At 44.0% G+C, this 22,344-nt stretch overlaps 1 protein-coding gene and 1 long non-coding RNA gene across 3 annotated transcripts in view; both read left to right on the forward strand.

Annotated features, from left to right (window-relative positions):
- Positions 1-11,546, forward strand: part of LOC140002882 (uncharacterized) — a 43,988-nt gene extending 32,442 nt beyond the window's left edge. The window contains exons 2-3 of the long non-coding RNA XR_011810467.1: positions 4,870-5,022; positions 6,587-11,546. This is a non-coding gene — a long non-coding RNA (uncharacterized lncRNA). The remainder of the gene's footprint in view (positions 1-4,869; positions 5,023-6,586) is intronic.
- The window catches only part of ERBB4 (erb-b2 receptor tyrosine kinase 4), a 564,466-nt gene that overhangs the window by 38,184 nt on the left and 503,938 nt on the right, over positions 1-22,344 (forward strand). The gene's annotated exons all lie outside the window — the stretch shown is intronic.

Raw genomic sequence — 22,344 nt, forward strand, 5'->3', positions numbered from 1 at the left:
TTCGGTAGGTGGGTTTGCTACGTGGGGGTCCTGGGAATGGCAATAGGATCAGTGGTCATATCTTTAGTCTCCAGCTGTCATTCTTGCTTTTCATTTGCAAATGAAGATGCGAGTAACCTGCTTTTTAGCATATGGGCCATTAGCTACCTCCTCCTATTCAGATGGTAATGTGGTGGACCAGTGGTGATTTATGCTCTGACTTGTATGGAAAATAACAGATTGTTTACGCTGGTAATTACGCTCATTTCCATCTCAATTGGTCCAGCTAGACCAATGCCTTCAAATAAAAACTTGTGGCAGGACGGTACTTACCCAAAGTGGTTAATGGAGAAGCTTTGTGTTTGTTTTGGCTACTGCTCTGAATCGTTGGGGAACCAGACAAAGGGAGGAGGAAGGGGCTGCAGATGAATCACATCTTGAGCGAGGGAAGACTTGGGGTGAGCTACCAAGTCCCAGCAGCACAATGGGTGCGAGGAATTTGATGAGGCTGAAAACAGGCATGACTTTGAAGGATTAGTCAGAAAATGCTGTTCTAGATCGCTAGCAGATAAAAGTCAGCAGGGGACTCTGGGGATCTATATATTTTTAATGCCGGCGAGGTTCTGGCCTCTTGACTTCCCTGGAGTGGCAGTGATTCATACCAGTTGAGTGTACGACCAGCTCCCATTAATTATTCCTCGAGTAGCTGTACCAGGAGCAGCTGAGATCCTGCTGCTGTTCTTGGTACTCAACGAGAGCTTGGCATCAAAGCAGAAGCTTTTTATTTTTATTTATTTTTTTTAAGAGGATGAATGATAGGAGTTTAATGCAGGAGTGCCAGACCCAGGATGGGCAGTGACCTGGTGGCTTGTGAAGCCCCACCTGGTGCCGATACCCTCGTGGATTTTGTCAGGGGGGTGGTCAGACCCTGGGGGCTCGGGGATGGGGGCAGCAGCTGTCAGCTGGGGAGGTCAAGGCAGCCGTCGTCTTGGTGCCCCTTCCAGGACTGTCCTAAATTACTCTGTGCCCTTGTTATTTAAGGCTTAGAGGGAGTAATACAGAGAAAGGTGGAGATTTATCTTCAGGCAGCTAGGGAATGTTGTGGGAACAGCAGTTTCCTGGCACTTGGTGTTGGATTTCTGTGGTGATGGGATGCAATTTAAGCATTACTAACAGATGAGGAGAGGTGAGGCGGGGAACTGGTGAGTTGGTAGCAGACTAAGAAAGCAATCCCAAAGGTGGCATTAACGAAGAGCAGAGCAAAGGAGTGGCACGTGTCTCGGGCTTCGTCTGAGCAAACCACCCCGTGGAGCTGTGCAGTGCTCGATGCACCAGGGGAGGTGAGCTTACTGCTGCAGGGCGTGCTGGGCAGCGAGCTGCTAACCCATGCAGTCAGTGAGTGGTAACCATGCAGGACATCTTGTGATCAGAATCAGAGAATCCAGTTCCAAATGACCCAAGGAAGCAAACAGGGGCAAAACAAGACAGAAAATAAAGATGTTAAGGTAGAAAAGAGAAGTTGTTGCTGTGACTTTCTAGCACAATTAATTCCCCAAGATCCCAGGGCCATCTTTACCATGGGTATTATTTGTTACATGCTTTTTGTACAAAACACAGAAATTATATACATATATATATTCCAAATGTGATGGGAACATTATATTTTGAAATGGAAATGATCTAGAGGAGAAATAACACAGAACAAATAGGTATTATAGGACAACTATTATAATTACTGTAACATGCTGTGCGGAGCTTTTTCCTTTTTCTCCCCCATTTGGCTTCACAGCTCCTTATGTGAACAGGAGACAATGACTCAGTGTGACTATTACTGTGAACGAAATAAACATACTTTGTTATTAAAACACCCAGTGGAGTACAGTTGAAATGTCAATAAACATTTGTCCTGTGGTATAATGATACAGGGGGGTACTTCTGAAGCAATGTAGAACAGAAATGCTATTTGCCATGGCAAACATAGGAGCCCGGCCATGCTTCTCTAGCTGAACATGGAGTCTTTATGTGTATCCTCAAAACCAACATGAAAGAATTTGATCTTTTCAACCCACACACTTTCTTACCAAGTTACATTCATTTCATAAGCAGAGCATTTGCTTTTAATCATGGTTTTTGTTATAGTTGTTTAACTACGTTGTCCCTTCTTCATGTTAGTACAGCAGGACTGAAAGGCGGTGGAGTCACACACAGGCTCCTTTAACGCCTGATCTGTTCTGCACATCAAACTGAGGGTGCCAAGCTGCCTGTTTTTTTTTTGTCTTCTTTTTTTTCCTTAAAGAAAACAAAACAAAAAAAAACAACCACCCAAATGTGACCTGAAAGGTGTCAGACTCAAAGAGGTTGGGTAAATCACTTCATGGCCTCTTAAGCAGGTGAATTTGAAGGATCTTGTTGTGGAAGTACCAGAATTGGGCAAGGGCTTGATATATAACAACTTGATATAAAAGTTTTCGTAAACTGCATCTAACGAGGTAAATACCCGACCCACAAATGCTGCTGCTGCCTTGCACCATAGATCTGAGGTCTAGAACAGAGAGAGGGAAGTAAACGCATTCCTTAAAATGACTTGCTGAATAAATAAAAGACTTCATTAATCAGGAGGAACCAGGACAGTTGCTTAAATTTTCTTCTAAGATATATTTTTTTTCCGCCAGTTAGCCTACTGCTTTTAGTAGGAAAAAAAGGCGGATGAGAATTCAGCTTCAGCAGCGTTTGGATGGGGCTCTCTGTGGTAGGCAGCGTGGTGGGGAGAGATTAAACGGGTGCGTTGAAGAACAAGAGGCAAATTATGCTGTTTAATGAAAATGAAGACAAGTAGTGAAAAAGACCAAATGTGCACGTAGAGAGGAAAACATCTGCACCCCAGTGGAAAAACCTCATCCACGTATATAAAACCGATGTATTCCCTCACCTTTCTCTTAGCTGTGGGTCAGGAGCAGCCTGGCAGTGACTAATTGCTCACACCACGTGCATCTTCCTCCCTAAAATCTGCTGTAACCAAACACAGCACTCTGCAGAAACACCTTGATTTCAGCATCAGTGAGCAGGGACTGCTAGGAAGGAGTTTATGGGCTGACCTGCGCATTTCTCTGCATGTTTAATGGGGTTTCCTAGGAACAGCTTAAAAAGCATATTTAATATAAACCATGCATCTGTTGTAACTCTTTGGTGGATGTTAGCAGCAGGGATGCTGTCTTTTAACCCAAGATGGGGCGTAGGACAATACCTGGATCAGGTTTAATAATCCTTAAATTGTTATAATGCCAGATGCTCCTTTGCATTGCGTACCATGATTTTTGCAGCAGCTGATCAGACACCTTTGCTACAGGAGTAGCATGTACTACAGGAGTAGTAGTAGTTTGTAAGGCCATACAGGAAAGAGAAGGAGGTGCAGTTGACGTTACTTTAGGTCTTGATAACCTTTAAGCCACAAATGCGTGGCTCCCCATGTGTTTAGCAGCTCTCTGTGTCTCCGAGTATGTTCCTTGGATGTTATCTTGTGAGAATTACAAGTTTTTAATTTTCCTGTTAGCACAAACAACGCCGTATTTTTCTCTGGCAGCCTTGCTTTCCCTGCAGGAAAAATAATCTGCAGTAAAATCTTATCGGGACTTTTCCAAGCAGTGCCTGGGCCAGAGGAACCTGAAACCAATCCAGCTTTTTATTCCTGGTTCAGAATCAGTGAAGCGCAGGATGCCAATATGCCCATTTTTATCTTGTGCATTAAAGAAACTCAGAAATGCTGCTAGAAAGCAGATCCTCTAGCCATCGTTTAGGAGTTGCATTTATTTCTGCTGTGACTGAGCATCACGACTCGAGCTGTCGAGGAGGGGGCTTCCCCACCACCAGCACACCATTTAACTACAGCATTTTTCAGCATCAGCCCAGCCTGCAGGTGTGGAGCAAAAGGGGTGGAGGGCACTGTTTGCTCGTGCAAAGGTGTTGTGCAGTGGGGTTAGCAGGATAGCTTCAAGCCAATTTCGGATTACATTCTGCTGATGCTTTTGTGGAATTATACGGATTCGTATTTGTCAGTGTAGCTGCTGGTATTCAGATTGCTGACCCCATACGAGAGGTGGTAAGCTGGAAAAACAAACATCTGGCAGGAGAGGTTCCCTTGAAAAGACTGAAGTTCTGTTGAGACCCCTCCCCAACACATACTTTACTGTTTTTATTTTTATTTTTCATATGTCAGACCTGTCAGGGCCTTTGGTTTAGGGCTCCTTATACTCCCTTTCTAGGAACCAAGCATTTTCAACTACAATAAGACTGTTTTTTTCCCTTTATTTAAAAAAAAAAAAAAAAAAAAAAAAAGGAAAAAACAACTTTTACAGGATGAAAGGCTTGGCGGAAATTTTCTTCTCAATCAAGTAACTATATTTTATGGTAAATTAATACCTGCTGTACGTTCCCTGTAGGTATTTATATAATCTCTACCAACAAAGGATTTGGGCAATTTCTCCCACTTTAAGCTCCGTGTGTGTAGGTATTTTTACTCAGGGATTAAAATAGATACGTGCAACTTGCTGCGAGGCTGAGGCTGAAGAAGAGCCTTACCCTGGCAGAGAGTTCATCAGGAGCAAAACCTCAGCAGATGGCACTGCTCAGAAACACGACTGCTTTCAGGGGCTGCTCCTAGCTTCTGGAGCCTCTTTTATGCCGTAATAGTCTTTTTTATTTTTTTCCCCTTTAATATTATTAACTCTTGAACATCTTCTTGGTTGGTTTCTCTGGTTCTGAACCCCCCAGGTCACTTTGGATCTCTGGTCTACCAGCAGCAGCTGCGTCCTAATGGAGAGCATGGGAAGCCTCCTAGTCCAGGACGTTATGAAAGGTTTGTGTTGTGTCCCTCTGTATTTCCTTTGCATACAGCTTGGCAGCTCTGTGCCCCATGGGATCCTCATCCTGCAGTGCCCACCAGAAGCCCACCAGCCCCAGGAGGGCTCTGCCTTGCCACTGCTTCAGTCAGTGTGTCCTGCTGTGTCCTCCACCAGGCTCCTTCCCTGGGCTTCCCTTACCTTCCAGGTAAATCCATTCAATGTGCTTCTCCCTTCCCAGCCACATAAAGTCACTGGAAAATGGAGTGAAAAATGCTGCACTGATTTCCAGTAACTTTACTCTGTGGGAACCAATTTGGAGGCTTTTGAGTGCTTCATCCGAGTCGGAGCGCTGCAAGGTCTTGAGCGGTACATTTCCTTTTAAATACTGTAATTGGAGCCCTGAAATTTCTTCAGGCGCTTTATTTTAGAAATGGCTGGGGTTTTGGAACGCGGTCCTATAAAGTCACATAAAGTTATTGCAGCACTTTACAATTTTAGGGGACTTTTAGCCTGCCAAATTGGAGTTCCGGTATCGGTATGCACGAAGGCTCTTCCTCGGCTCAGCAGCAATCACACCGGCAAACTGCAGCCCCTAAATCACGCCGGCTGTTTTAGCTATCGGTTAGAGCACTGGAAAATGAGAATACAGGTTTTTATGACCTTTTGTGAATAGGGCTATGAACCTGTCACTCGTGAAATTTTACAAAATGTACCCTTAAGAAAGGAAGTCGTGCTGGTGGCGTTTGATGCAGGCAGGTATCATTACTGAGCTCAGCTGCTGGGGCCCCCTGGAAAACTCTCCTGGTGCTTCACATAGAACTAGATTTCACCGAGAATCAGGGGTGTTTTTTCCCTCTCATCTTCCCCTCTTACTGCTTAGGTAAAAGCTCTGGAAAACAGGGCCACGGAGCTGGATGTCTGCTCTCCTTGTCCTACCCTTCAATTCTTTTATGGTTTTAACTTTTGCTTTCTTTTTTTTTTTTTTTTTCTGATGGGAAACTAGTCCTTACTAAGAGTTGTCCCTGGCATTGGCACTCCCTGGTGCCGCTGGCTGGGGCTTGCTTTAGGACTGGGATTGACATAGCTTGGTGGGAGGTACTGGGCAGAGCTCAGCACTGCACAACATTTCCACGTATTTGGGTAAAAACAAAGGAAACCCTTTCTGTTCTGCTGTCACTTAATTCATGCGATGATTCAGGTCTTCATAAATTGGAGGGGAAAAAAAAACAGAAACCAAGACTCTGAGAGAAAACAAATGAATTGGGCGCACCGTTCGCATCCTTTGGTTTCGGCTTCACGAGGAGCAGAACAGTGAATGAAGGCAGTGAAGGGCCAGGCTCACACGTGTCAGTGGTGCCTCTGTATCCAGAGGAGTTTTCCTCTATGGGAGGGGAAAGCCAGAAATGAAATTGGAGAGAAGGAGAATCAGCAGCTAAAATATATATTTTTAATAAAGCAAAAAAGTAAAGATACCTTTTCAGCTCGGAGGATCATTTTGGCTCCATATTTCTGTTTTGTAACGCGTTTGGGTCTCTAACGACTTTGCAAGCCTGTGTGCAGCTATAAATCTGTTTCCTCGATGTACTTGGTGAGCCCGTTTGGTTTTCCTGCTGTGCTGTAGCTTTCGGCTTACATTTTGCTTTTTACACCGCCTCCCTGGTTCGTATTCCAGTAGCGCTTGGGGTAGCATTTTGGTTCAGAGCAGAAGGATAGTTGTAAGGCAGATCCTTCCAGCACCTCTGCTTACAGCATGCTAGTTTGTTTCGCAGCCTGTCCGTGGTGCACGCATCCTAAACTGCTTTTGGAGGCAAGAAGCTTTGATGCTCCACTTTGGGACCCCCCCAGAGATGTGCTCTGTGATGGAGAGAGACCAAAGCCGTCCTGCAGGCAGCTGCAGTCCACGTGCACAGTGAGACTGATGGGTTTGAACCTACTGATCTGCTCCTCTTGTGCCCGACTGCTGGCACATATGGCTGTGACCTCTACTGTCCAGGCTGGTGGCCTTCGGTTTCTGGCGCCTGTAATAAAGAGAGGAAGAGAAGAGCTAGTATCATGCCTCTTCTTTGTTTTATAGGGTGAAAGCATCTCCCAGTATGCTCTGTTCAAGGCACTCGGTGGATGTTGTGATAAACACGGCGCAGCATTTACAACCAGCCGAGATTTTGGCTGAAAGAGCCTTCCCTCTCTCCCTGGTGGCATCAGGCCAACTGCCTGTCAGAGGGGAACGAAACGCCTCAACATTTTATAACCAGGACTCTTCAGAACTTTTGTTCCAAGAAAATAATTAGTGTAATTTGACATTGCGGTCTCTATCCAGGATATACGCCCTGTGTCTGGCTGGCTGGCTGCAGCACTGGAATTTGAGAGCACTAAATTTTTATAATCCCGTTTGCGCGTTCTCTGAGTGTTTATATGTGGGGAGCTTTAGGTGGTGTGGTCTGCATATTTTCTTGATGAAAATTTCTGGTGGTAGGAGGAAGTCAAGTCTGAATTACACTTGACATCTTAAAAAGTAGCCAGGAAGATGCCTCATCACATCATTGTGTTTCTGGAGTATTTATTTTGTGGCAGCATTGTTTATTTTATATGCATCTCTTTTTTTTTCTTTTTTTGATCCTCCGTGTACATAACATCTACTTTGGTGGTTAAAGAAAAAATGATAGGAATATATTTTTATAATAATACAGATGACTTCTGGAGCTTTTTATTTTTTCTAAACAAAACCCAAAACATTTAATTCTGACTCTCCCTTCAAGAAAAGCATGAAATCTTTATATGTCAGACCTTGGATGCCAAGATACCCATTCTCCTAGGGTTAGAAGCCCATGCCTTGCAATCAGAATGATGTTTTTCGGACTTTGCAAAGGTAAAAAGCACCCCATATTTAGGTTTTGTTTAAAATGAGGAAACTTGGGCTCAGCAGGGTGAGGCTGCTGGGTATAGTGGCAGGTCCCTACAAGGTGCTGGCAGGAGTGGCAGAAACATGTATTAGTACGGCCTGTGCTCATTGCCTGGGGGATGCTGCTGTGAGCTGCGGTGGGATTATAGAGTGATGGAATCTGCTGGGTTGGGAGAGGCCTTCAAGATGGTCCCGTGTCTCAGATGAGACCCTTTAATAACTTTGTGAAGTCATTGACACATTAACTCAGCTCCTCCTTCAGCATAAATCTCATGCCCAGCTCTCACTGTACACACACACACACAGAAAAGAGACAAAAAGCACAGTATGCTCATTTAAAATGAGCAATAGCCCTTGGGCTGGGCCTTTTGATCCTGGCATGGTGCTGGGAAGCATTACATGAATAAATTCGCAGTCCTTTTGTGGAAGGCTGCAGTCTCAGTGCGGGTTTGGGGATCCCACTCGGATGTGCCTTAAGACAGAGCTCGCTGCCCATCAGCCAAGGCCATTTTACACAGGATGCCCATGTACATGTCCAGAGAGCACTGCTTCGTTTCACTCTCGAGACCCCTAAGAGGTCTTTAAATCCTTTGCTGTTGATTTTATGCTTTCCTGTTTCTACCTTTCGGTAGCCTCTACATCTTCAGTACTTGTCAAATAGCAAAGAGAACTGCCTTTTCCTGGTGCAGCCCCACACTCGGTTATATTTCTTCTTAAAAAAACCCACAAAAAAAACAACGTAGCATGTACTGGATAAAGCTGAGGAGCTAGAGCTGGCAGAGGGCTGTAGTTTCTGCTCTGTGATATGTATTTAGATATTAAATGAGGCTTCAAGGTTGGAAAGCAAATGCAGTATTTTTAAAATACACAGAATAGCAAGTATTAAAAAAATAATTTGGAAATCATAGGTGTGTATATAAACGGAACAGTATTGAGTAAAATAAATAGAAATATAATTCAAGTAATGTACTTGTCTAAATAAAATGGCAAAGTTGAAACAAAGCTGCTCTGTTCTTACTGAAAAGACATGTTTTGACAGTAGGGAAATGAAAAAGTAGAAACAATGACCTTGGACTCCTACCCGGTACGTTTTTTTTCTTGCTGAGGTTCTATATACCACTGAACTCCTTGCGTTTTGGTGAAGGTGCGTTGTTTTCCGGTGGGTACAATATTAAAATTCCAACAACGTCGGTAGGATTTTAAGTATTTTAGGCATATTAAAGTTCTGCTGCAAGTCTAATAACACTGTGCAGGATTGCCAGTGAATCTCTGCCATTACAAAACATGAAATACAGTTATCATCGTATCATCAGTATTTTCAGGTAGCAACAAGCGTTGGACCTGTAGTAACATTTACCCAAGTTTTTGGAGACATCTGGATATGGATCAGCATCCCTTTACGTCTTTAATAATGTTGTTGATTGAGGGAGAAGTTTTAAGAGTCGAGTGCTACCCTTTTTCCATAAAGATTTTAATGGGACATTTGAAGTTTGTCTTTGCTACCTTGAGATGCAGTCAGGTACTTAATGGGCTTTCAAAGCATGGTGATTATCCTGCTGTAGGTATATCTGCATCCTTGGGCATCTGAATGTTTTTAAAATCTAGCCCTCAAAAATGGAAGGAAGGAAGGAAGGAAGAACACTTTCCTGAATCCTACTGTTGCTGAGTGCATTCTGCTTTAGATCTTAACTTCCTGTGGTCTGAACTTAATTTCTGATTCTGAAAACAAATTCTGAACTAAATCCTGAATGAATCAGGTTGTGTTTCACATTTCCAAATCCCTCCAGTGCTGGTGCATCCTCGCCCGGGAGAGCTGGTGCTGGGGGAGCTCCCTGGGAAGGGCCAGCAGTCAGCAACATGTTTTGGCTCACCCTTGCTATCAGTTCTGGGTGCAAAAGGATTTCTGAACTCCAGTGGTTCAGCCAGGAAGTAATCCAACGGGTGATTCATCAGCGCCTTGCCGGTGTGAAACCTCGCCTTGCTAATATGACTTTTTCTTTCTTTTGAGCTTGACTTTCATGGGATCAATTAATGATAACGAGTTCGAAAAGTGGTTGTTTTACAGAGTCAATAAATGGTGTCAGCGTTGAATGATTGTGTTACAAACCTCTCATTACCGAGCTGAACAAACAATGCAACTTCCAGTCCTGACATTTATTGGCACCGGGGACCCATGGATAACCCAGTATACGTTCTGCTAACAGAAGAGGTATAAATAAAACATCGGCAACGTACAAAACCATGCAGGCAGCGTGATTTGGACTAACCCAACTTGGGACAGCTTTTGAACAGAATATACTAAATTAAAGCTGTGGCTGCCTTCGGTCTGCCTGCCTTCCCCTCCCAGCGAGAAAGGCCTGAGGGCCCCGGGGTGCGGAGGCGTTGGCGTGTGCCTTTCGTGTCGGTGAGTCAGCCTGTGGTGCCAGGGGATCGCCACCTACACGTGTTAGGTGTGTGTGCCAACTTACACAGGGTCTGGTTTACTCATTAGAAACAAATATTAGTAAGAAGCGAGTGCTGGTGGCGCAGGCAGTGAGCTGGTGCATCCGTTGTGTCTCGCCAGGTACTCGCGAGGCTTGGTAGCTGGAGAGTGCCATCAGATGAAGCTATCCAGGGAAAGCTGTCACTTAATGGGGAGGAAAGTTCTTTGTCACTGCAGAGAACTCCTCCAGTAGGAAGCATCCCCAGAGCATTTTGTGTATTTTCATGCTGCAGCCTTTAAACAGTGCACCTGCGATTGCAGGAGATGAGTTTGAAGTTGGGTTTTGTTTAGCGTGGGTATCGGATAGCTAATCCTGTGCACCTTGTCGCTTACGCCTAGGCTGCTGGGTGGTGATGTGCTCAGTGATACATCTGAAAAAGCTGAAAGAAAAAGGAGGAGTTAAGCAGTGCAGAGGCATTAATTGCTATCATATCCTCACGGTGTGAGCCAAGTGGTTCCCGAACAGGCACGCGTTTGTTTGCTCTACTTATGCGCTAGCGAGATGCTTTCGTATCTTTCATTAATAGCAAAGGAAAACAGTTGGTTTAACTGTTTGGGGAAAAGGGAACAGTGGAGGACCAAGGTCCAAGAGCACTTGCCAAATTTCTTTCAACCGAATCGGCTGCCAGTGTGTAGTGTGAATGAAGAAAATTGAGAACGGCAGCTAAGGCTTAAGTAATGCAATCCTCTTTGGGGCTGCAAACAAAGACCTTGGCCTCTGTGAACAGTGGCTGACCTTCCATTTGCGGACTGAAAGCTAAAGGGCTTGTGGGCTTCAGTGCGACCGAGAAAATACCAGGAGAGCGAAACAGAAGCAGGAGCCCCGGCCAGGTGCTGCTGAAAGGACATTTTGTCTGCGAGCAGAAGAACAAAAAGCTCTGTCTCCACATGCAGGTGTGGTTTCTGAGCGGGCTGAGCAAAATCCGCCAGGATTTCCGTCCATCTGATGCCATGGGCATGCTGGGCTGTCACATAAGCCCCAGCCCTTCCAGCCTGGGGGGTTATTAGCCATTGCCACCACTCGCCTCCGGCTCGGCCTCTCCAGGGCATGTTTTTCCCACCAGTAGCTCTTCACACAAAGAGCTCTTGGGTCTTGTCCAGCGTTAGCTCTTCTTTTTCCCTTTTGTTGGATGCCCAAGGAGAGGCTCTCCAAGAGGGGTCTTCCTTTGCTGTATTCACTGGCGCCTCTTGGCTGATGGGCTTGGAAATCCGCAGACAGAGCGAGCAAGCCCATCTGTTCCCTCAAAGCAAGTGACAGCAAGAGCAGCTGCCGCAGTGAAGACAAAGTAGAATGGCCCAGCAGCCTCCAGGTATGGCCACAGCCCTGCAGATGCACCTGGGCTGCCTCCCAGTGATGCTTCTACCTGCTGTGACCACGCTTAAACCCCTGGGGAAAGGAGAAATAATAATTTTCTGGGCATGCCCCAAGGCTGGACCACAGTGCTATGCCTCAGTTCTGGTGTTGGGACTGACCTGAAGCAGCACAGCAGATGGTTTTAGCAAAACATCTGAGGGTTGTGAGTGCTTTCCCACCCTCTTCTTGCTTAATGCTAAGAAAGCCAGAAGTGTTTTGTTTGGAGCGTTGCTTTTAAGAGATTTGCGATTGTAAATTCAGAAGCAATTAATAGCAGGAGTGTGTATCAGGTCCTCCTGCTAGCCAAAGCCTGAACTTACCAAATGTGAAAGCACTGAAACTATTAAAGGCAGCTCTCTTTTTTAGCCTTTCACGAAGCTTTTGCAAACTACCATGATGTTCTCCGGATGTCTTGTAAGGCTGTGCACGTGAGGTTATTCAGGATATACAGGTAGTCCATACTTTGCTGCTGGATTAATGACGCCAAGAAAGCCATTTGCTTACCTAATGACAGCTAATTGCTGCCTTGGCAGCACCACAGAGCCTGTGTCGTACCTGGTGGGTGATCGGTGAGTGTTTGAGGCTTTGGTCCCTGGAGACCCTCCTGTGGGCTTCCTTGCCTTAGCTCAGGTGGGTTGAATGGGACCGATGGGGCTGTGCAAACCCATGTTGAAGTCTCAGTAGTTGGGTTTCAGGGTGTTTTTGTTCTTTATTTCTTTTTTATTCCAAATAAGCTGTCATTTTCCAATGTTTAAGCATTTTTTTTTCCCTCCAGAATGTTTTCCTTTTAAAATGAAAACAAAAGCAAAATGAAATCTGTTCTGACAGGAGAGGGAAAAAAAAAATTGGCTGACTGTATGCGCGCTGGTTTTGATTTAACACATGGAAGATGAGCTTCTGGGCGTCTCCTCAGACGCCCTGTGTGTCACCGGAGGATGCCTGGTACCTGGAGATCACGGCGGAGGAAGCGAGTGGCAGGCACTGGGCTCTGCTCAGGGTACGAGCCGTGGGTAGAGAGGTGAAACAGAGGGAATGCTCCTGGTCCTTGCTCAGGGACGGGGGGAAAAGCAATGGAGAAGGTTTCTTCAGGCTGTATCCAAACTCATTCTTGAGGTAGTGAGGCAAGGCTTTATGTCAAAATGAGTTTTTTTTTTTTTTTGATTTCTTTTTCTTTTATTTATTTTTTCTTAAGAAGCATAAAAATGTAAAAAGTTTCAAATTTGCGTTTTATTTTTATATAGCATTTCCACTCATCCTTTCCCCGGAGATAAAATTAAGAAATATGAATAGTGAGAACCTGTTTAAGAAAATCAGTATTTGATATTCCAGGTAGGAAACCACAGAAAACGCTCTTTAGCTTCCTCTTACTTTCCAAGACATAATTGTGAAAAATTACTCAGCATTTCTTAGTCAACTTAAAAACCTCATGCAGTCCCCAATACCGATGTATTTGGGCATAACGTAGGACATTCTCATTTCCCAGGCCCACCAGGAACCATTTCATGCAATGAGATGTTTGTTTAACTGTACCGTGCTTACTTCATTTGCTACCTGTTTTTTTTTTGTTTGTTTGTTTGTTTTTTTATTGTTTGAAAGGTTTTAAATAGTTGGTAAAAGCACACAGAGACGTGCATGTATGCACAGACACCAGCACGCCAATCTGCTTTCTACATGCTTGCCCGTTTAATGTTTTTTTTTTGTTGTTGTTTGAAAAATCATGTAAACATAATGGGGATAATTAGCTTTGACTATGAGCAAATCTGGCAATAAAACACATTAGCTACAGCTTTAAATCGACATCTCAGCCTGCAGTCTTGACTTAACTCGTAGTCCCGGTAAAATCTAATTAAAACTGAAATGATCATCTAGGCATTTGATTTTAATTGCGTGTGTGTGTGTATGTGTATGTGGGGCCTGTACAGCTGATTTTCTTGAAGTAGCTGAGTTTGCTGGGAGCTGCTTTGAACCTCACGCCGCAATCGCAGAGAAAAGACACAAAAACTGAACAGAGACACGGCTATTAGGTTCAAAGCCGCCAAATGACATTTCGAAAAAACTCCTCCTGTAGGTAGCATGTCTGAGTTGCATTATTAGATGCCTGGGAACATTAGTTATGCATTGGCTCAGACTTGCGGAAATCGGGAGCGTATTTATAAATCCACATTCCTAGGTCAAGAAAAATATGCCAGAAACGCGAGCTGAAACATACGGTAATAGAGCCTTAGATTTCTGCTCCTCCTGAAAGAATAGCTCTGGGTTGACTTCAGCTATGAAAAGCCATTTGTAATGCAGATTAAATCTGTTCACATAGGGAATTTGCGTGGAATTACAAATGCATGTTCAATTCCTGCGCTGACTTACCCCGCGCTAATTTCACCTTGTAGACGAGCTCGTGCCACTTGGAAAACCTTGCTTGGGCGCCTGCCCACACCCCCTCCCTTACCTCCACCTGCTGCCTTTGCACAGACGACCTTAGGTGCTCGCCTCCCCTGGAAGCAGCGGAGCCGCGCTGATTTACTGTGACTGAGAAAGTGACCTCGGCAAACACCCAGGGAACAAACAAACCCAACGCCGCTTGTCCGGGGGGTTGCAGGAGAACAGAGCCAAATGCTGCTCGTGCAAGGCTCTTGCGATGGGGTGGGTGTCAACGGATTTGAGTGAGGTTAATGTTGATGTGCCTTATTCCTGTTTCATTTCCCAGTGCCACCCAAAATAGACAAGAAGATGAAGGAAATTTCCGTCTTTGGAAAAACAAAAGATGCAGCATATTGTACAAGGCGGTGGAGGCAAAGCAGTTCTGCAAAATGTGGGAATCTGGGCTCTGCTCTTGCAATCTTGTTCAAGCACAACTTGTCTCCATTGCCAGTCTTGGAAAACTTGTGTTTTGTGTGAAACATCTTAAAAGCAGCACTGTGATTTTGGCTTTATTTCCTTTTGGGTCTAGGAAGGTCCAAAATGTGGTGCTCCCTCACTTAGGAGGAGCTGATGGTGTAGGACCGTGCGTGGGGTGCCCAGCTGGGAGCGCTTGGTTACCGGCCAGACGTGAATTTGCATTCAGAGCTGCTGCTCTGTCTCCCTCGCGCTCGTTAGGCAATGCTAATCCCTGTCCCTGTCTCCTTGCTGCCTGGCTGAGTGACCTTGTTGAGCTCGTAAAGCAATTTTTGCAAGTTCAACAGCTGTTGGTAGCATGTTGCCCTTCCCATCTAAGGGTTTGTGGGCTTTCCAACCCCACTGGGCTGCAGCCAGGATTATCCAGCTATCAGATGTGGGACCTAGATGCATCAGCTGGTTTGGCCAAGCAAGCGGGGTTGACCTGTCGCTCCTAGACTGGGTCCCGTGTCCTACAGGGGAAAGTTCAGCCTAAATGAAGGGACAAAATGAAGTTGGGTTTGTTTTCCTTGTTATAAAGCTCAGTCACGCAGTTGGTTGGCAGTGCTGCAGAAATGGCACTTTCAGAAGATGGGCATTTATGGGCAGGGGAAGAGTTAGCTTTTAAAGTTAATTTAACAAAGCAAACCGTTCGGTGCACTTCAGCTGATGGTGCACGGTGTTCCCCAAAGAAATGGTAACTTGTTGCCTAAAGCCAGCTTCAGTATGAGTGCTAGCGATTAATGCCTGGGGATCCCAGTGGTCTTGGAAGCAATATACTTAAGTAAAAGGCAATGGGTTGGATAAAAGGTCTTAAATCAGACTAATGTTGGCAAATGTCACTTGAAAGAGAGGGATTTTGGAGGGGAAAAAAAAAAAGGAAAAAAGAGAGCAATTTCAGAATAGATTCAAAGGAAGAAAAGCAGACGCTGCCACAAACTAATAAAATCTCCACAAATGGGAAAATGAACCTTTTCAGAGTGAAATTTAATCACAGAACGGATTTTATTGTAACAAGGAGAATTGTAATTACCACTTGAACAAGGAGAGGTTTTCCTGCCTCTCAGCCGGCGCACGGCTGCTGCAGCCCAGCACTGAGCATGAGAAGATGGTGCTGGGGAGGGGAGGGAGTGCCACAGTGTTTGTCGTACCAGTAATTAACATAGACCCTGCCAAAAACAAAACCAGGTTTGTTTAGAGAGGCTGTTGTGGATGTTGCATGTGTGAGCACTGTGAAAGCATTGACCTGGGAGCGGGCAGGTACCTTCCCCAGCAGTACGGTGCTGTTCAGGGATGGTCCCCGCTGGGTTTTCATGGTGCTCCTCTACCCAAGCTTGTATGGGTGGGTTTGGCTGCTTGGGACAGATTTTGGGGATGGGTGTTGGAAACCCATGGGCTTGTGCCACAGCTGTAGTTATGCTTTTGGATGCAGTATTAGTACAGAAGCATCAATGGCCATTAACAGAGTGCCAATTGCACGCATTATATTTCCTTTTGAAAATTAGTGGGGATTGGTATTTTTGTTCCAAGAAAGAATCTGAGCAGAAACGATGATAAAAATCCCACCTAACGTTTGTAGTTCAGAATTACGAATCCATTCAGGAGCTAGCTGACCATGCAGTTGGGCTTCCAGCTTTATTTAGAAACAATTACAGCCTCCTCAGAGCTCAAAATACGTCTGTAGCTTCTCTTTAACAAGTCAATATTTTCTCAGCTATTCCCCTGTTGAATATGTTGTTGTTTCCTTCCTTATTTTTGTTATAGATGCAGTTCAAGCTGGGTTCGCTTGATTGATATGTTCTGTTTCTTTTCTCTATTTATGGTATTGAGCTCCTGGATTCTCCACTGACTTCATTAGAGTATTTTGGAAAATAGGTATCCGTGGTGTTATTTTCTCTCCCTGTCCCACTGAAAAAAAAAAAAAAGGTACAGTAGAACAGCATATTGAAGTGCTTTAAATGAAAAGGAAGCTGTTGGTGCACACAGTGGCATGGGGAATGATGCCAACAACATGGATCAAGCTGCCATTTCAGTGTTCTGTCCACTGAAAGTTTGTTTTCTTTTCTTTTTTTTTTCTTTTTTTTAAATTAAGATGAACATAATATTTGACAGCTTTTGCCGCATTTAAAATTGCTGCTGAAGTGCTCTGTGGCAAAACTCGCATTCTGCCTCCTTAATTTGGTTCCTTAATAATTATTTTACATCCGCTTTTCTCCTGAATTGTAGAAATGTTGTTCACTTCATCGTGAATGTTCTCGTGGCTGAGCACGTCAGAAGGACGAGATGCATTGCAAATGGCAGGGAACATGCATTAGTATGCGGTCGCACCAGCCACCTGACATGGTGCAAGATAGGAAATGAATTATGATCATTGCTGTCAAAATACATATAATTCCACATTGGTTGGTGCTTGAGTCCTCCCTTGAATGCAGTGGTTTACATCCAGAGGAAATCAAGAAAATGTGTCTCCCCATCGAACCTGTCACGTACTATACAGTCCACAAAAGAACAGTTTTTTTTTTCACGTCATAAAAATTTGAGCTGAAAGTTTGAGGTAGGAAGGTGGGTGCTTTCCCTTGCTGGTTGACTTGTCACCTAATTGGTGTTTCAAGGCAGTTTTCTGTGTTTGAATTAATTTCCATGTAAATATCGTGTTTGGAGCAAGGGCAGTAGACACCTTTTACCCTCGTGGGGGTGGGCAGCACGCTCCCTTTGTCTGGGTTTTCAGAAGAAGAAAGACGCTTGGTTTTCTTGTGGGCAGATGTTCTGCTTCTGCAAACATCCGCGCTGGTGGGAAAAGCGATGTTGGATGTTGGCCTGTTGAGATGGTAACAGGGTGGCCAGCGGGCTATTTGAAGAAGAGCCAGTTAAGCTTTAAAAAGGAACATTTAATGGGAATATATGTCTTTGTGTCAGCACTGGAGGAGTTAAGAAGATGGGGGTTAAAAAAGGAAAAAGATGAAAATTCTTTACTTGGCAAGAATATGCAATGTAGACACAGTCTGTGCTACAGCTCCAGTTTTGTGCCAGCGGAGGCATGCGGCTAGTGGGAATTAAGCAAAGAATTGTGCAAACATTGGGGAGAGTCGCTGAAATTATTCAGCAGTCATTTTTTGCTACTTTAGGATTAATTTGTAAATTTGCTCTTGACAATCATTTGTAAAATAACCATAACCCTGAAATATTTCAGGTCGCAACAAGATGGTAGTTTAAACACGTTGAGCCCGGTAAAATGAAAAGTCAATCAGAATAGAAATGTGATTTCTAGTATTTTATGTTATTCTGAAAAGGATGGTTTCAGAGAATTACAAAATACAAGTGAGTCCCTGGCATTTTCCATGTGTCTCGTGCTGTTATATTCTCTAAATTGTACTTCTAGGAACTCTCTGAGAACATAAATACATGATTTTTATATTTGGAAATACTGTCTTTTTTTTAATTATCTCAACTATTAAACAAAGAGCAGTGAAACATGCTTTTATGCTGTGTATTTTTACAGCAAAGTATTTAAACCGGCCCGTTGAATAATTTCACGGTGCGTTAAGTTCAGTAAGATCTTTTCGTATACATCATTTTTAGTGCTTTCCATATCTTTGGCCATAAGCTTTTTAATTACCATATGAAGAAATGTAATATGAAATTTAATAAGAAATAATTTTTAGGTCGTTTGGCTTCATCTGATTTAGCATTTTTTCACATCACGTAGTCGTCATCAGTCGCGTGTTTTGTTTGGCAATCACTGGATCCCCTTTAGGATAACACCGTCCATCACTCACCAAAAGACACCAAAAGCAGCAGCCAAATGAAGAAAAGAGGTTTTATGAGTGCAGAAAGTTTAATCTCTGGAATCAGAAGAGCGGCACTCGTAGCAAGTCATTAAATCACGATGTTAATGGTTTCCCCTTGGGCGTTGCTTGCAGTGCCGGGGTTTCAGAGGGGACATGTGGGCTGGTTTGGGAACTGGTACCCCAATAGCACAGGGAGCCCATGGCCTGGAGCTGTCTCACCTTCATTTCCTGCAGCAGGCATTACTTTTGCTATCCCACATCATTTCTTGGCACGCAGATGCTTTTCATCTCCACTCTGGTTTTGACCACACACTGCAGTACTGAAATTATGGGCTTTTTCTGATGAAGTTTTCCTGACACCCAGCGTGCTTGGGTTTTGAGGAATCTGCACTTTCAGCAAAAGGAAAAAAAAATGTTTTGTCTAAAAAATTCTTGGTCTAGTTTAGAGCTACAGACTGAATCTTGGCAGCCCTGGGACGCTTTCCTTGGAGGTGTTCTTTAGGTTAGACCTCTACATCAATACTTCACGAGCTGCGTTTCTGAGGCTGACTTTCCTGCAACCTTTATGAATACAAATAATGTGCTCATAAATTCAGCAAAGGGAAACAAGAAATTGAAGCTGATGAGTCTGTCGTATGTCTTAGAGAGGAAAAGGAAAATAAAGGCAAACTAAAGACCTGCTTTTCTCAAGCTCTCAGCTATGCATCTCCTTGTGCCCATTGCCATGGCTCTCCCAGTGGCTGGTGGTGCAGTCCCCTTCCCTCGAAGCTGCTGACGGGCAAAAAGAAGTCTTGAGGGGCTTAATGCTCATTGACATCCAAGTCTGTGGAACAGGGCTTAACCCACGGCTGTTTTCATGTTAGGTTAGGGCTCTGGCTTGGTATTTTGCTATCAACTAGCTTCTACCCCATTTTAAAGATTTGAAACTCAATACTTATACACTTTATTATTATTATTATTATTTTTTTTTTTTTACTTTTAAAATGATGATAATTTGAATGATGATCCATTTTATCCAATTTGTTTGGATCAGCCCCACAGTATTGAGATTTGCATGCATATCATTGATGAATTATACCTGGTTGTGAACTCAACCCGCTGTTATATCAGGAAAGCCTTTGCTTTTTTGTAGATTTTGGTGCTGCAGATCAAATGTACTTGAGAGGTTCATTTAACTCTGTCTTGAATTTGCTAAGCATTACTGTGGCATCTGGTCCTGTGAGTGGTTTGACATGCCCTAGAAGTTTGTGCTCGAGGACAGATCTATTTTTGAAGTCCAAGGCAAGTACCCTTCAGGTGAGCAAGCCTAACTGGGTCTGGGAATGTTGGCTGGGAATGGGCTTAAGCTTCTGTGGATTGTCCTGGTTGTGAAGATACATGCAGATGGCTTCCCTGTTCTCCAGTTGTGTTTTTAATTGGATGATAGCAGAGGGTTCTCATTTGAACAATGCATTTGTTAATTGCTGAGCACTGTGGCGGGGCTGATTAAGATATCAAATCTGAAAGAACCAGATCCTCCCCAGGCTGAAACTGATGTCAGTGGGTGCCAAATCTCTGCTTCCATTTCAGAAGGGAGTTGCTGAGCCTGGAAAAATGAAATTCCAACTAGGATCTCCTCATTGCTCTATATTTCCTTTTGGGATCTGCAGCTGCTCTGAAAGCATTTTGTCAGAGACACTAGCTGAGAGACTTACTAGGGTTTTGGGGATCGGCCTAGTCTTTTATTTTAGCCCTTTATATGCTTTGGGGTCTAACCCAATCCTAGAGGTCTATAGTTGCTGCTCCAATACTACCCCCTTCTTATCAAATATCGATTAGGGAGGAACTTGTGGCAGCACTTACAGTTGAGTTGTCTGCTAAAAATAAAAAATAATAATAATAAAAAAAAAAGGCCCGGTTTGGTGAAACTTTGAGACTTGAGCTTGGAAGTCATCACCTGAAACATAAAAAAGGAAAACTGAACCCTGACTGTGGCTGTGGGACTGGGAGGAGGCTATCCAGAGTAGTCATTTGGTGTTTGGGAACTCCCCTTTTTCATGGCACAAAGGTCCACAGACTCTATATGAGCCCCAGGAACTTGAATTTCTGCTGCAGTATTTTTACCGTGTTTTCCCAGTTTCTCATGGTGTGCTCTTCTGGACATCCTGTATCATTACTGTGTCATCATGTTAGTACCTTATGAGCAACGGTTTAAAAACAAAGCAAAACAAAATGTTAATATTGGGGAATCAGGTTGGGGTTTTTATTACTTATTTATTGATTTATTTTTGAGAGACCCTTTCATAATGTTTAATTTCAGAGGCTCTTTCTTAATGTTTCCTGTCGTGACCATCTTTATCAATAGGAATGTCCAGGCCTCTCTGGTGTCCCACTTAGCTCATGGCGTAAAAATTCTTCTGGGTAATTAATGCAGAGGTTGGTTACAGACTTGCTGGACAGGTGTCGCTTCGTCTTTTAGTGTTGGTAGGTTTTTAAATTCTTATTCAAGTAGGTGGAATATTCCCCATTTTCTTTTATTATAAGGTAAACAAAATTACTATGATCTATCTTCTCCAATTTCAGTTAGGATTGTGCTTTGAAACTAAAACTCTAATCTATTTTTAGCTGAAAATCCTTAGAGAAAGTCTAAAAAAGCAAGAAAATGCTTTAGTAGGAAAGTGATATGTTCAAATAAACCTTACAGAGATGGTGCTCACCCAGCAGATGAAAATATTAAGTCTGGGGATTGTTAGGCGGAAGAATATCTCTGAATCTCTCTTTTCTTTCTATCTATCTGTAAGGTAACCTGATTATCACGGTAATCTCTTTTGCTCTGTCAGTTTGAAAAGACAGTATAATCTGTCATTCTGTAGGAAAAAAAAAAAAACACACAAAACCCTCAAATAATTGTAGGCAAAAGCAAGTATTCCTTATCTGAGCCTTAGTTTAAAAATGAGAGTAATATTTATACAGCCAGAAGCGTGTTATATATGTCTATATATATTATATAGATATCAATATATATATAAAAGAAGGTGGCACTGATTATTCTGAGCAAATACAGTGGCACATGGTTTATGTTCTGTGCAGTTTCTGCAGGTGATTGCTCCACTGTTGGGCCATTACCTATTAAATGCTTTATCTTCTTAGCAGGTATTGTCTGCACAGGGGCATTGGCACAGCCTGAGTGTGACCAAGCATGTATATGCCACTTGGTACATTTATCTTCCAGGAGTGGACCCTGAGCATGCATAGGACTGATCCATTGCAGAGCATTCAGAGATGTGAAATATTTCACTCCACCAGCTAAGTTGTGTATGAAAATCAAATTTTGTTTGGATAGACAATAAATGAGAGGAATCCAATTATTTTTGGTTTGTCAGTCTATCCCGAGAAGGCTGCCAGTAAGGCAGCAATAACCGATCTGCTATAACTTATTTAGCAGAGAACCCATTTTCTGTCTACCGAGTTCAGGATATCTGACGGATTGTATTAAGTAAGCATTTCGTCAAGGCGGCCAAAATCAGCAGCATGGTGGCACCGAGTCCTCTACCATAACCAGGGGGTGTGTTAGCAAGAAGCACACACACATACACACAGTCTGTCCTCCGTGAGCATCCAGCTGGTGGGTGCCAGGTCTCTCCTGGACCTCCTGCCACTCACGTCCCACTTGCAGACACCTCCGAGCATCCGTAAAGCACCTGATGCAGGTTTGGGGCTGGTGAGGCTCAGGGTTTTCTTTGGCTGTGCCCCCGTGGGTGCCAGGATACCTGCTGCAGGACTGTGGGTCCTTGGCCAGCATCAGCACAGCTGGCACCCTCTGGGCGGTGATGGGGGACATCTGTGTGCCCCTCTGAATGAAGGCAGCCTCTCATGTGGGACAGATCCTGCCGATTTTGCTGCAGCAGTGCTGCCCCAAGTGGGAAAGTCCACTCTGCACATTTCTGCTTCAAATACAGCGGGGCAAATCCTGGCCCTGTTACAGTGGGAGCTGGATGGCACGGACTGGGCTTTCCCCAGGACTCCCGTCAGGAGCTGGAGCTGATTTTCAGCCTGTGCTCAGGTGGGCTGGCATGCCCAGCAGTGAGGGAAGGTCAGGGATAATGTCTTGCTTCATCTCCCGTGTCCAAAATTAACTTCAATGGCCAAGTCTAAGC

The sequence above is a fragment of the Anas platyrhynchos genome, chromosome 7 (genome assembly GCF_047663525.1).
Source record: "Anas platyrhynchos isolate ZD024472 breed Pekin duck chromosome 7, IASCAAS_PekinDuck_T2T, whole genome shotgun sequence".
In the NCBI taxonomy this organism is placed as follows: domain Eukaryota; kingdom Metazoa; phylum Chordata; class Aves; order Anseriformes; family Anatidae; genus Anas; species Anas platyrhynchos.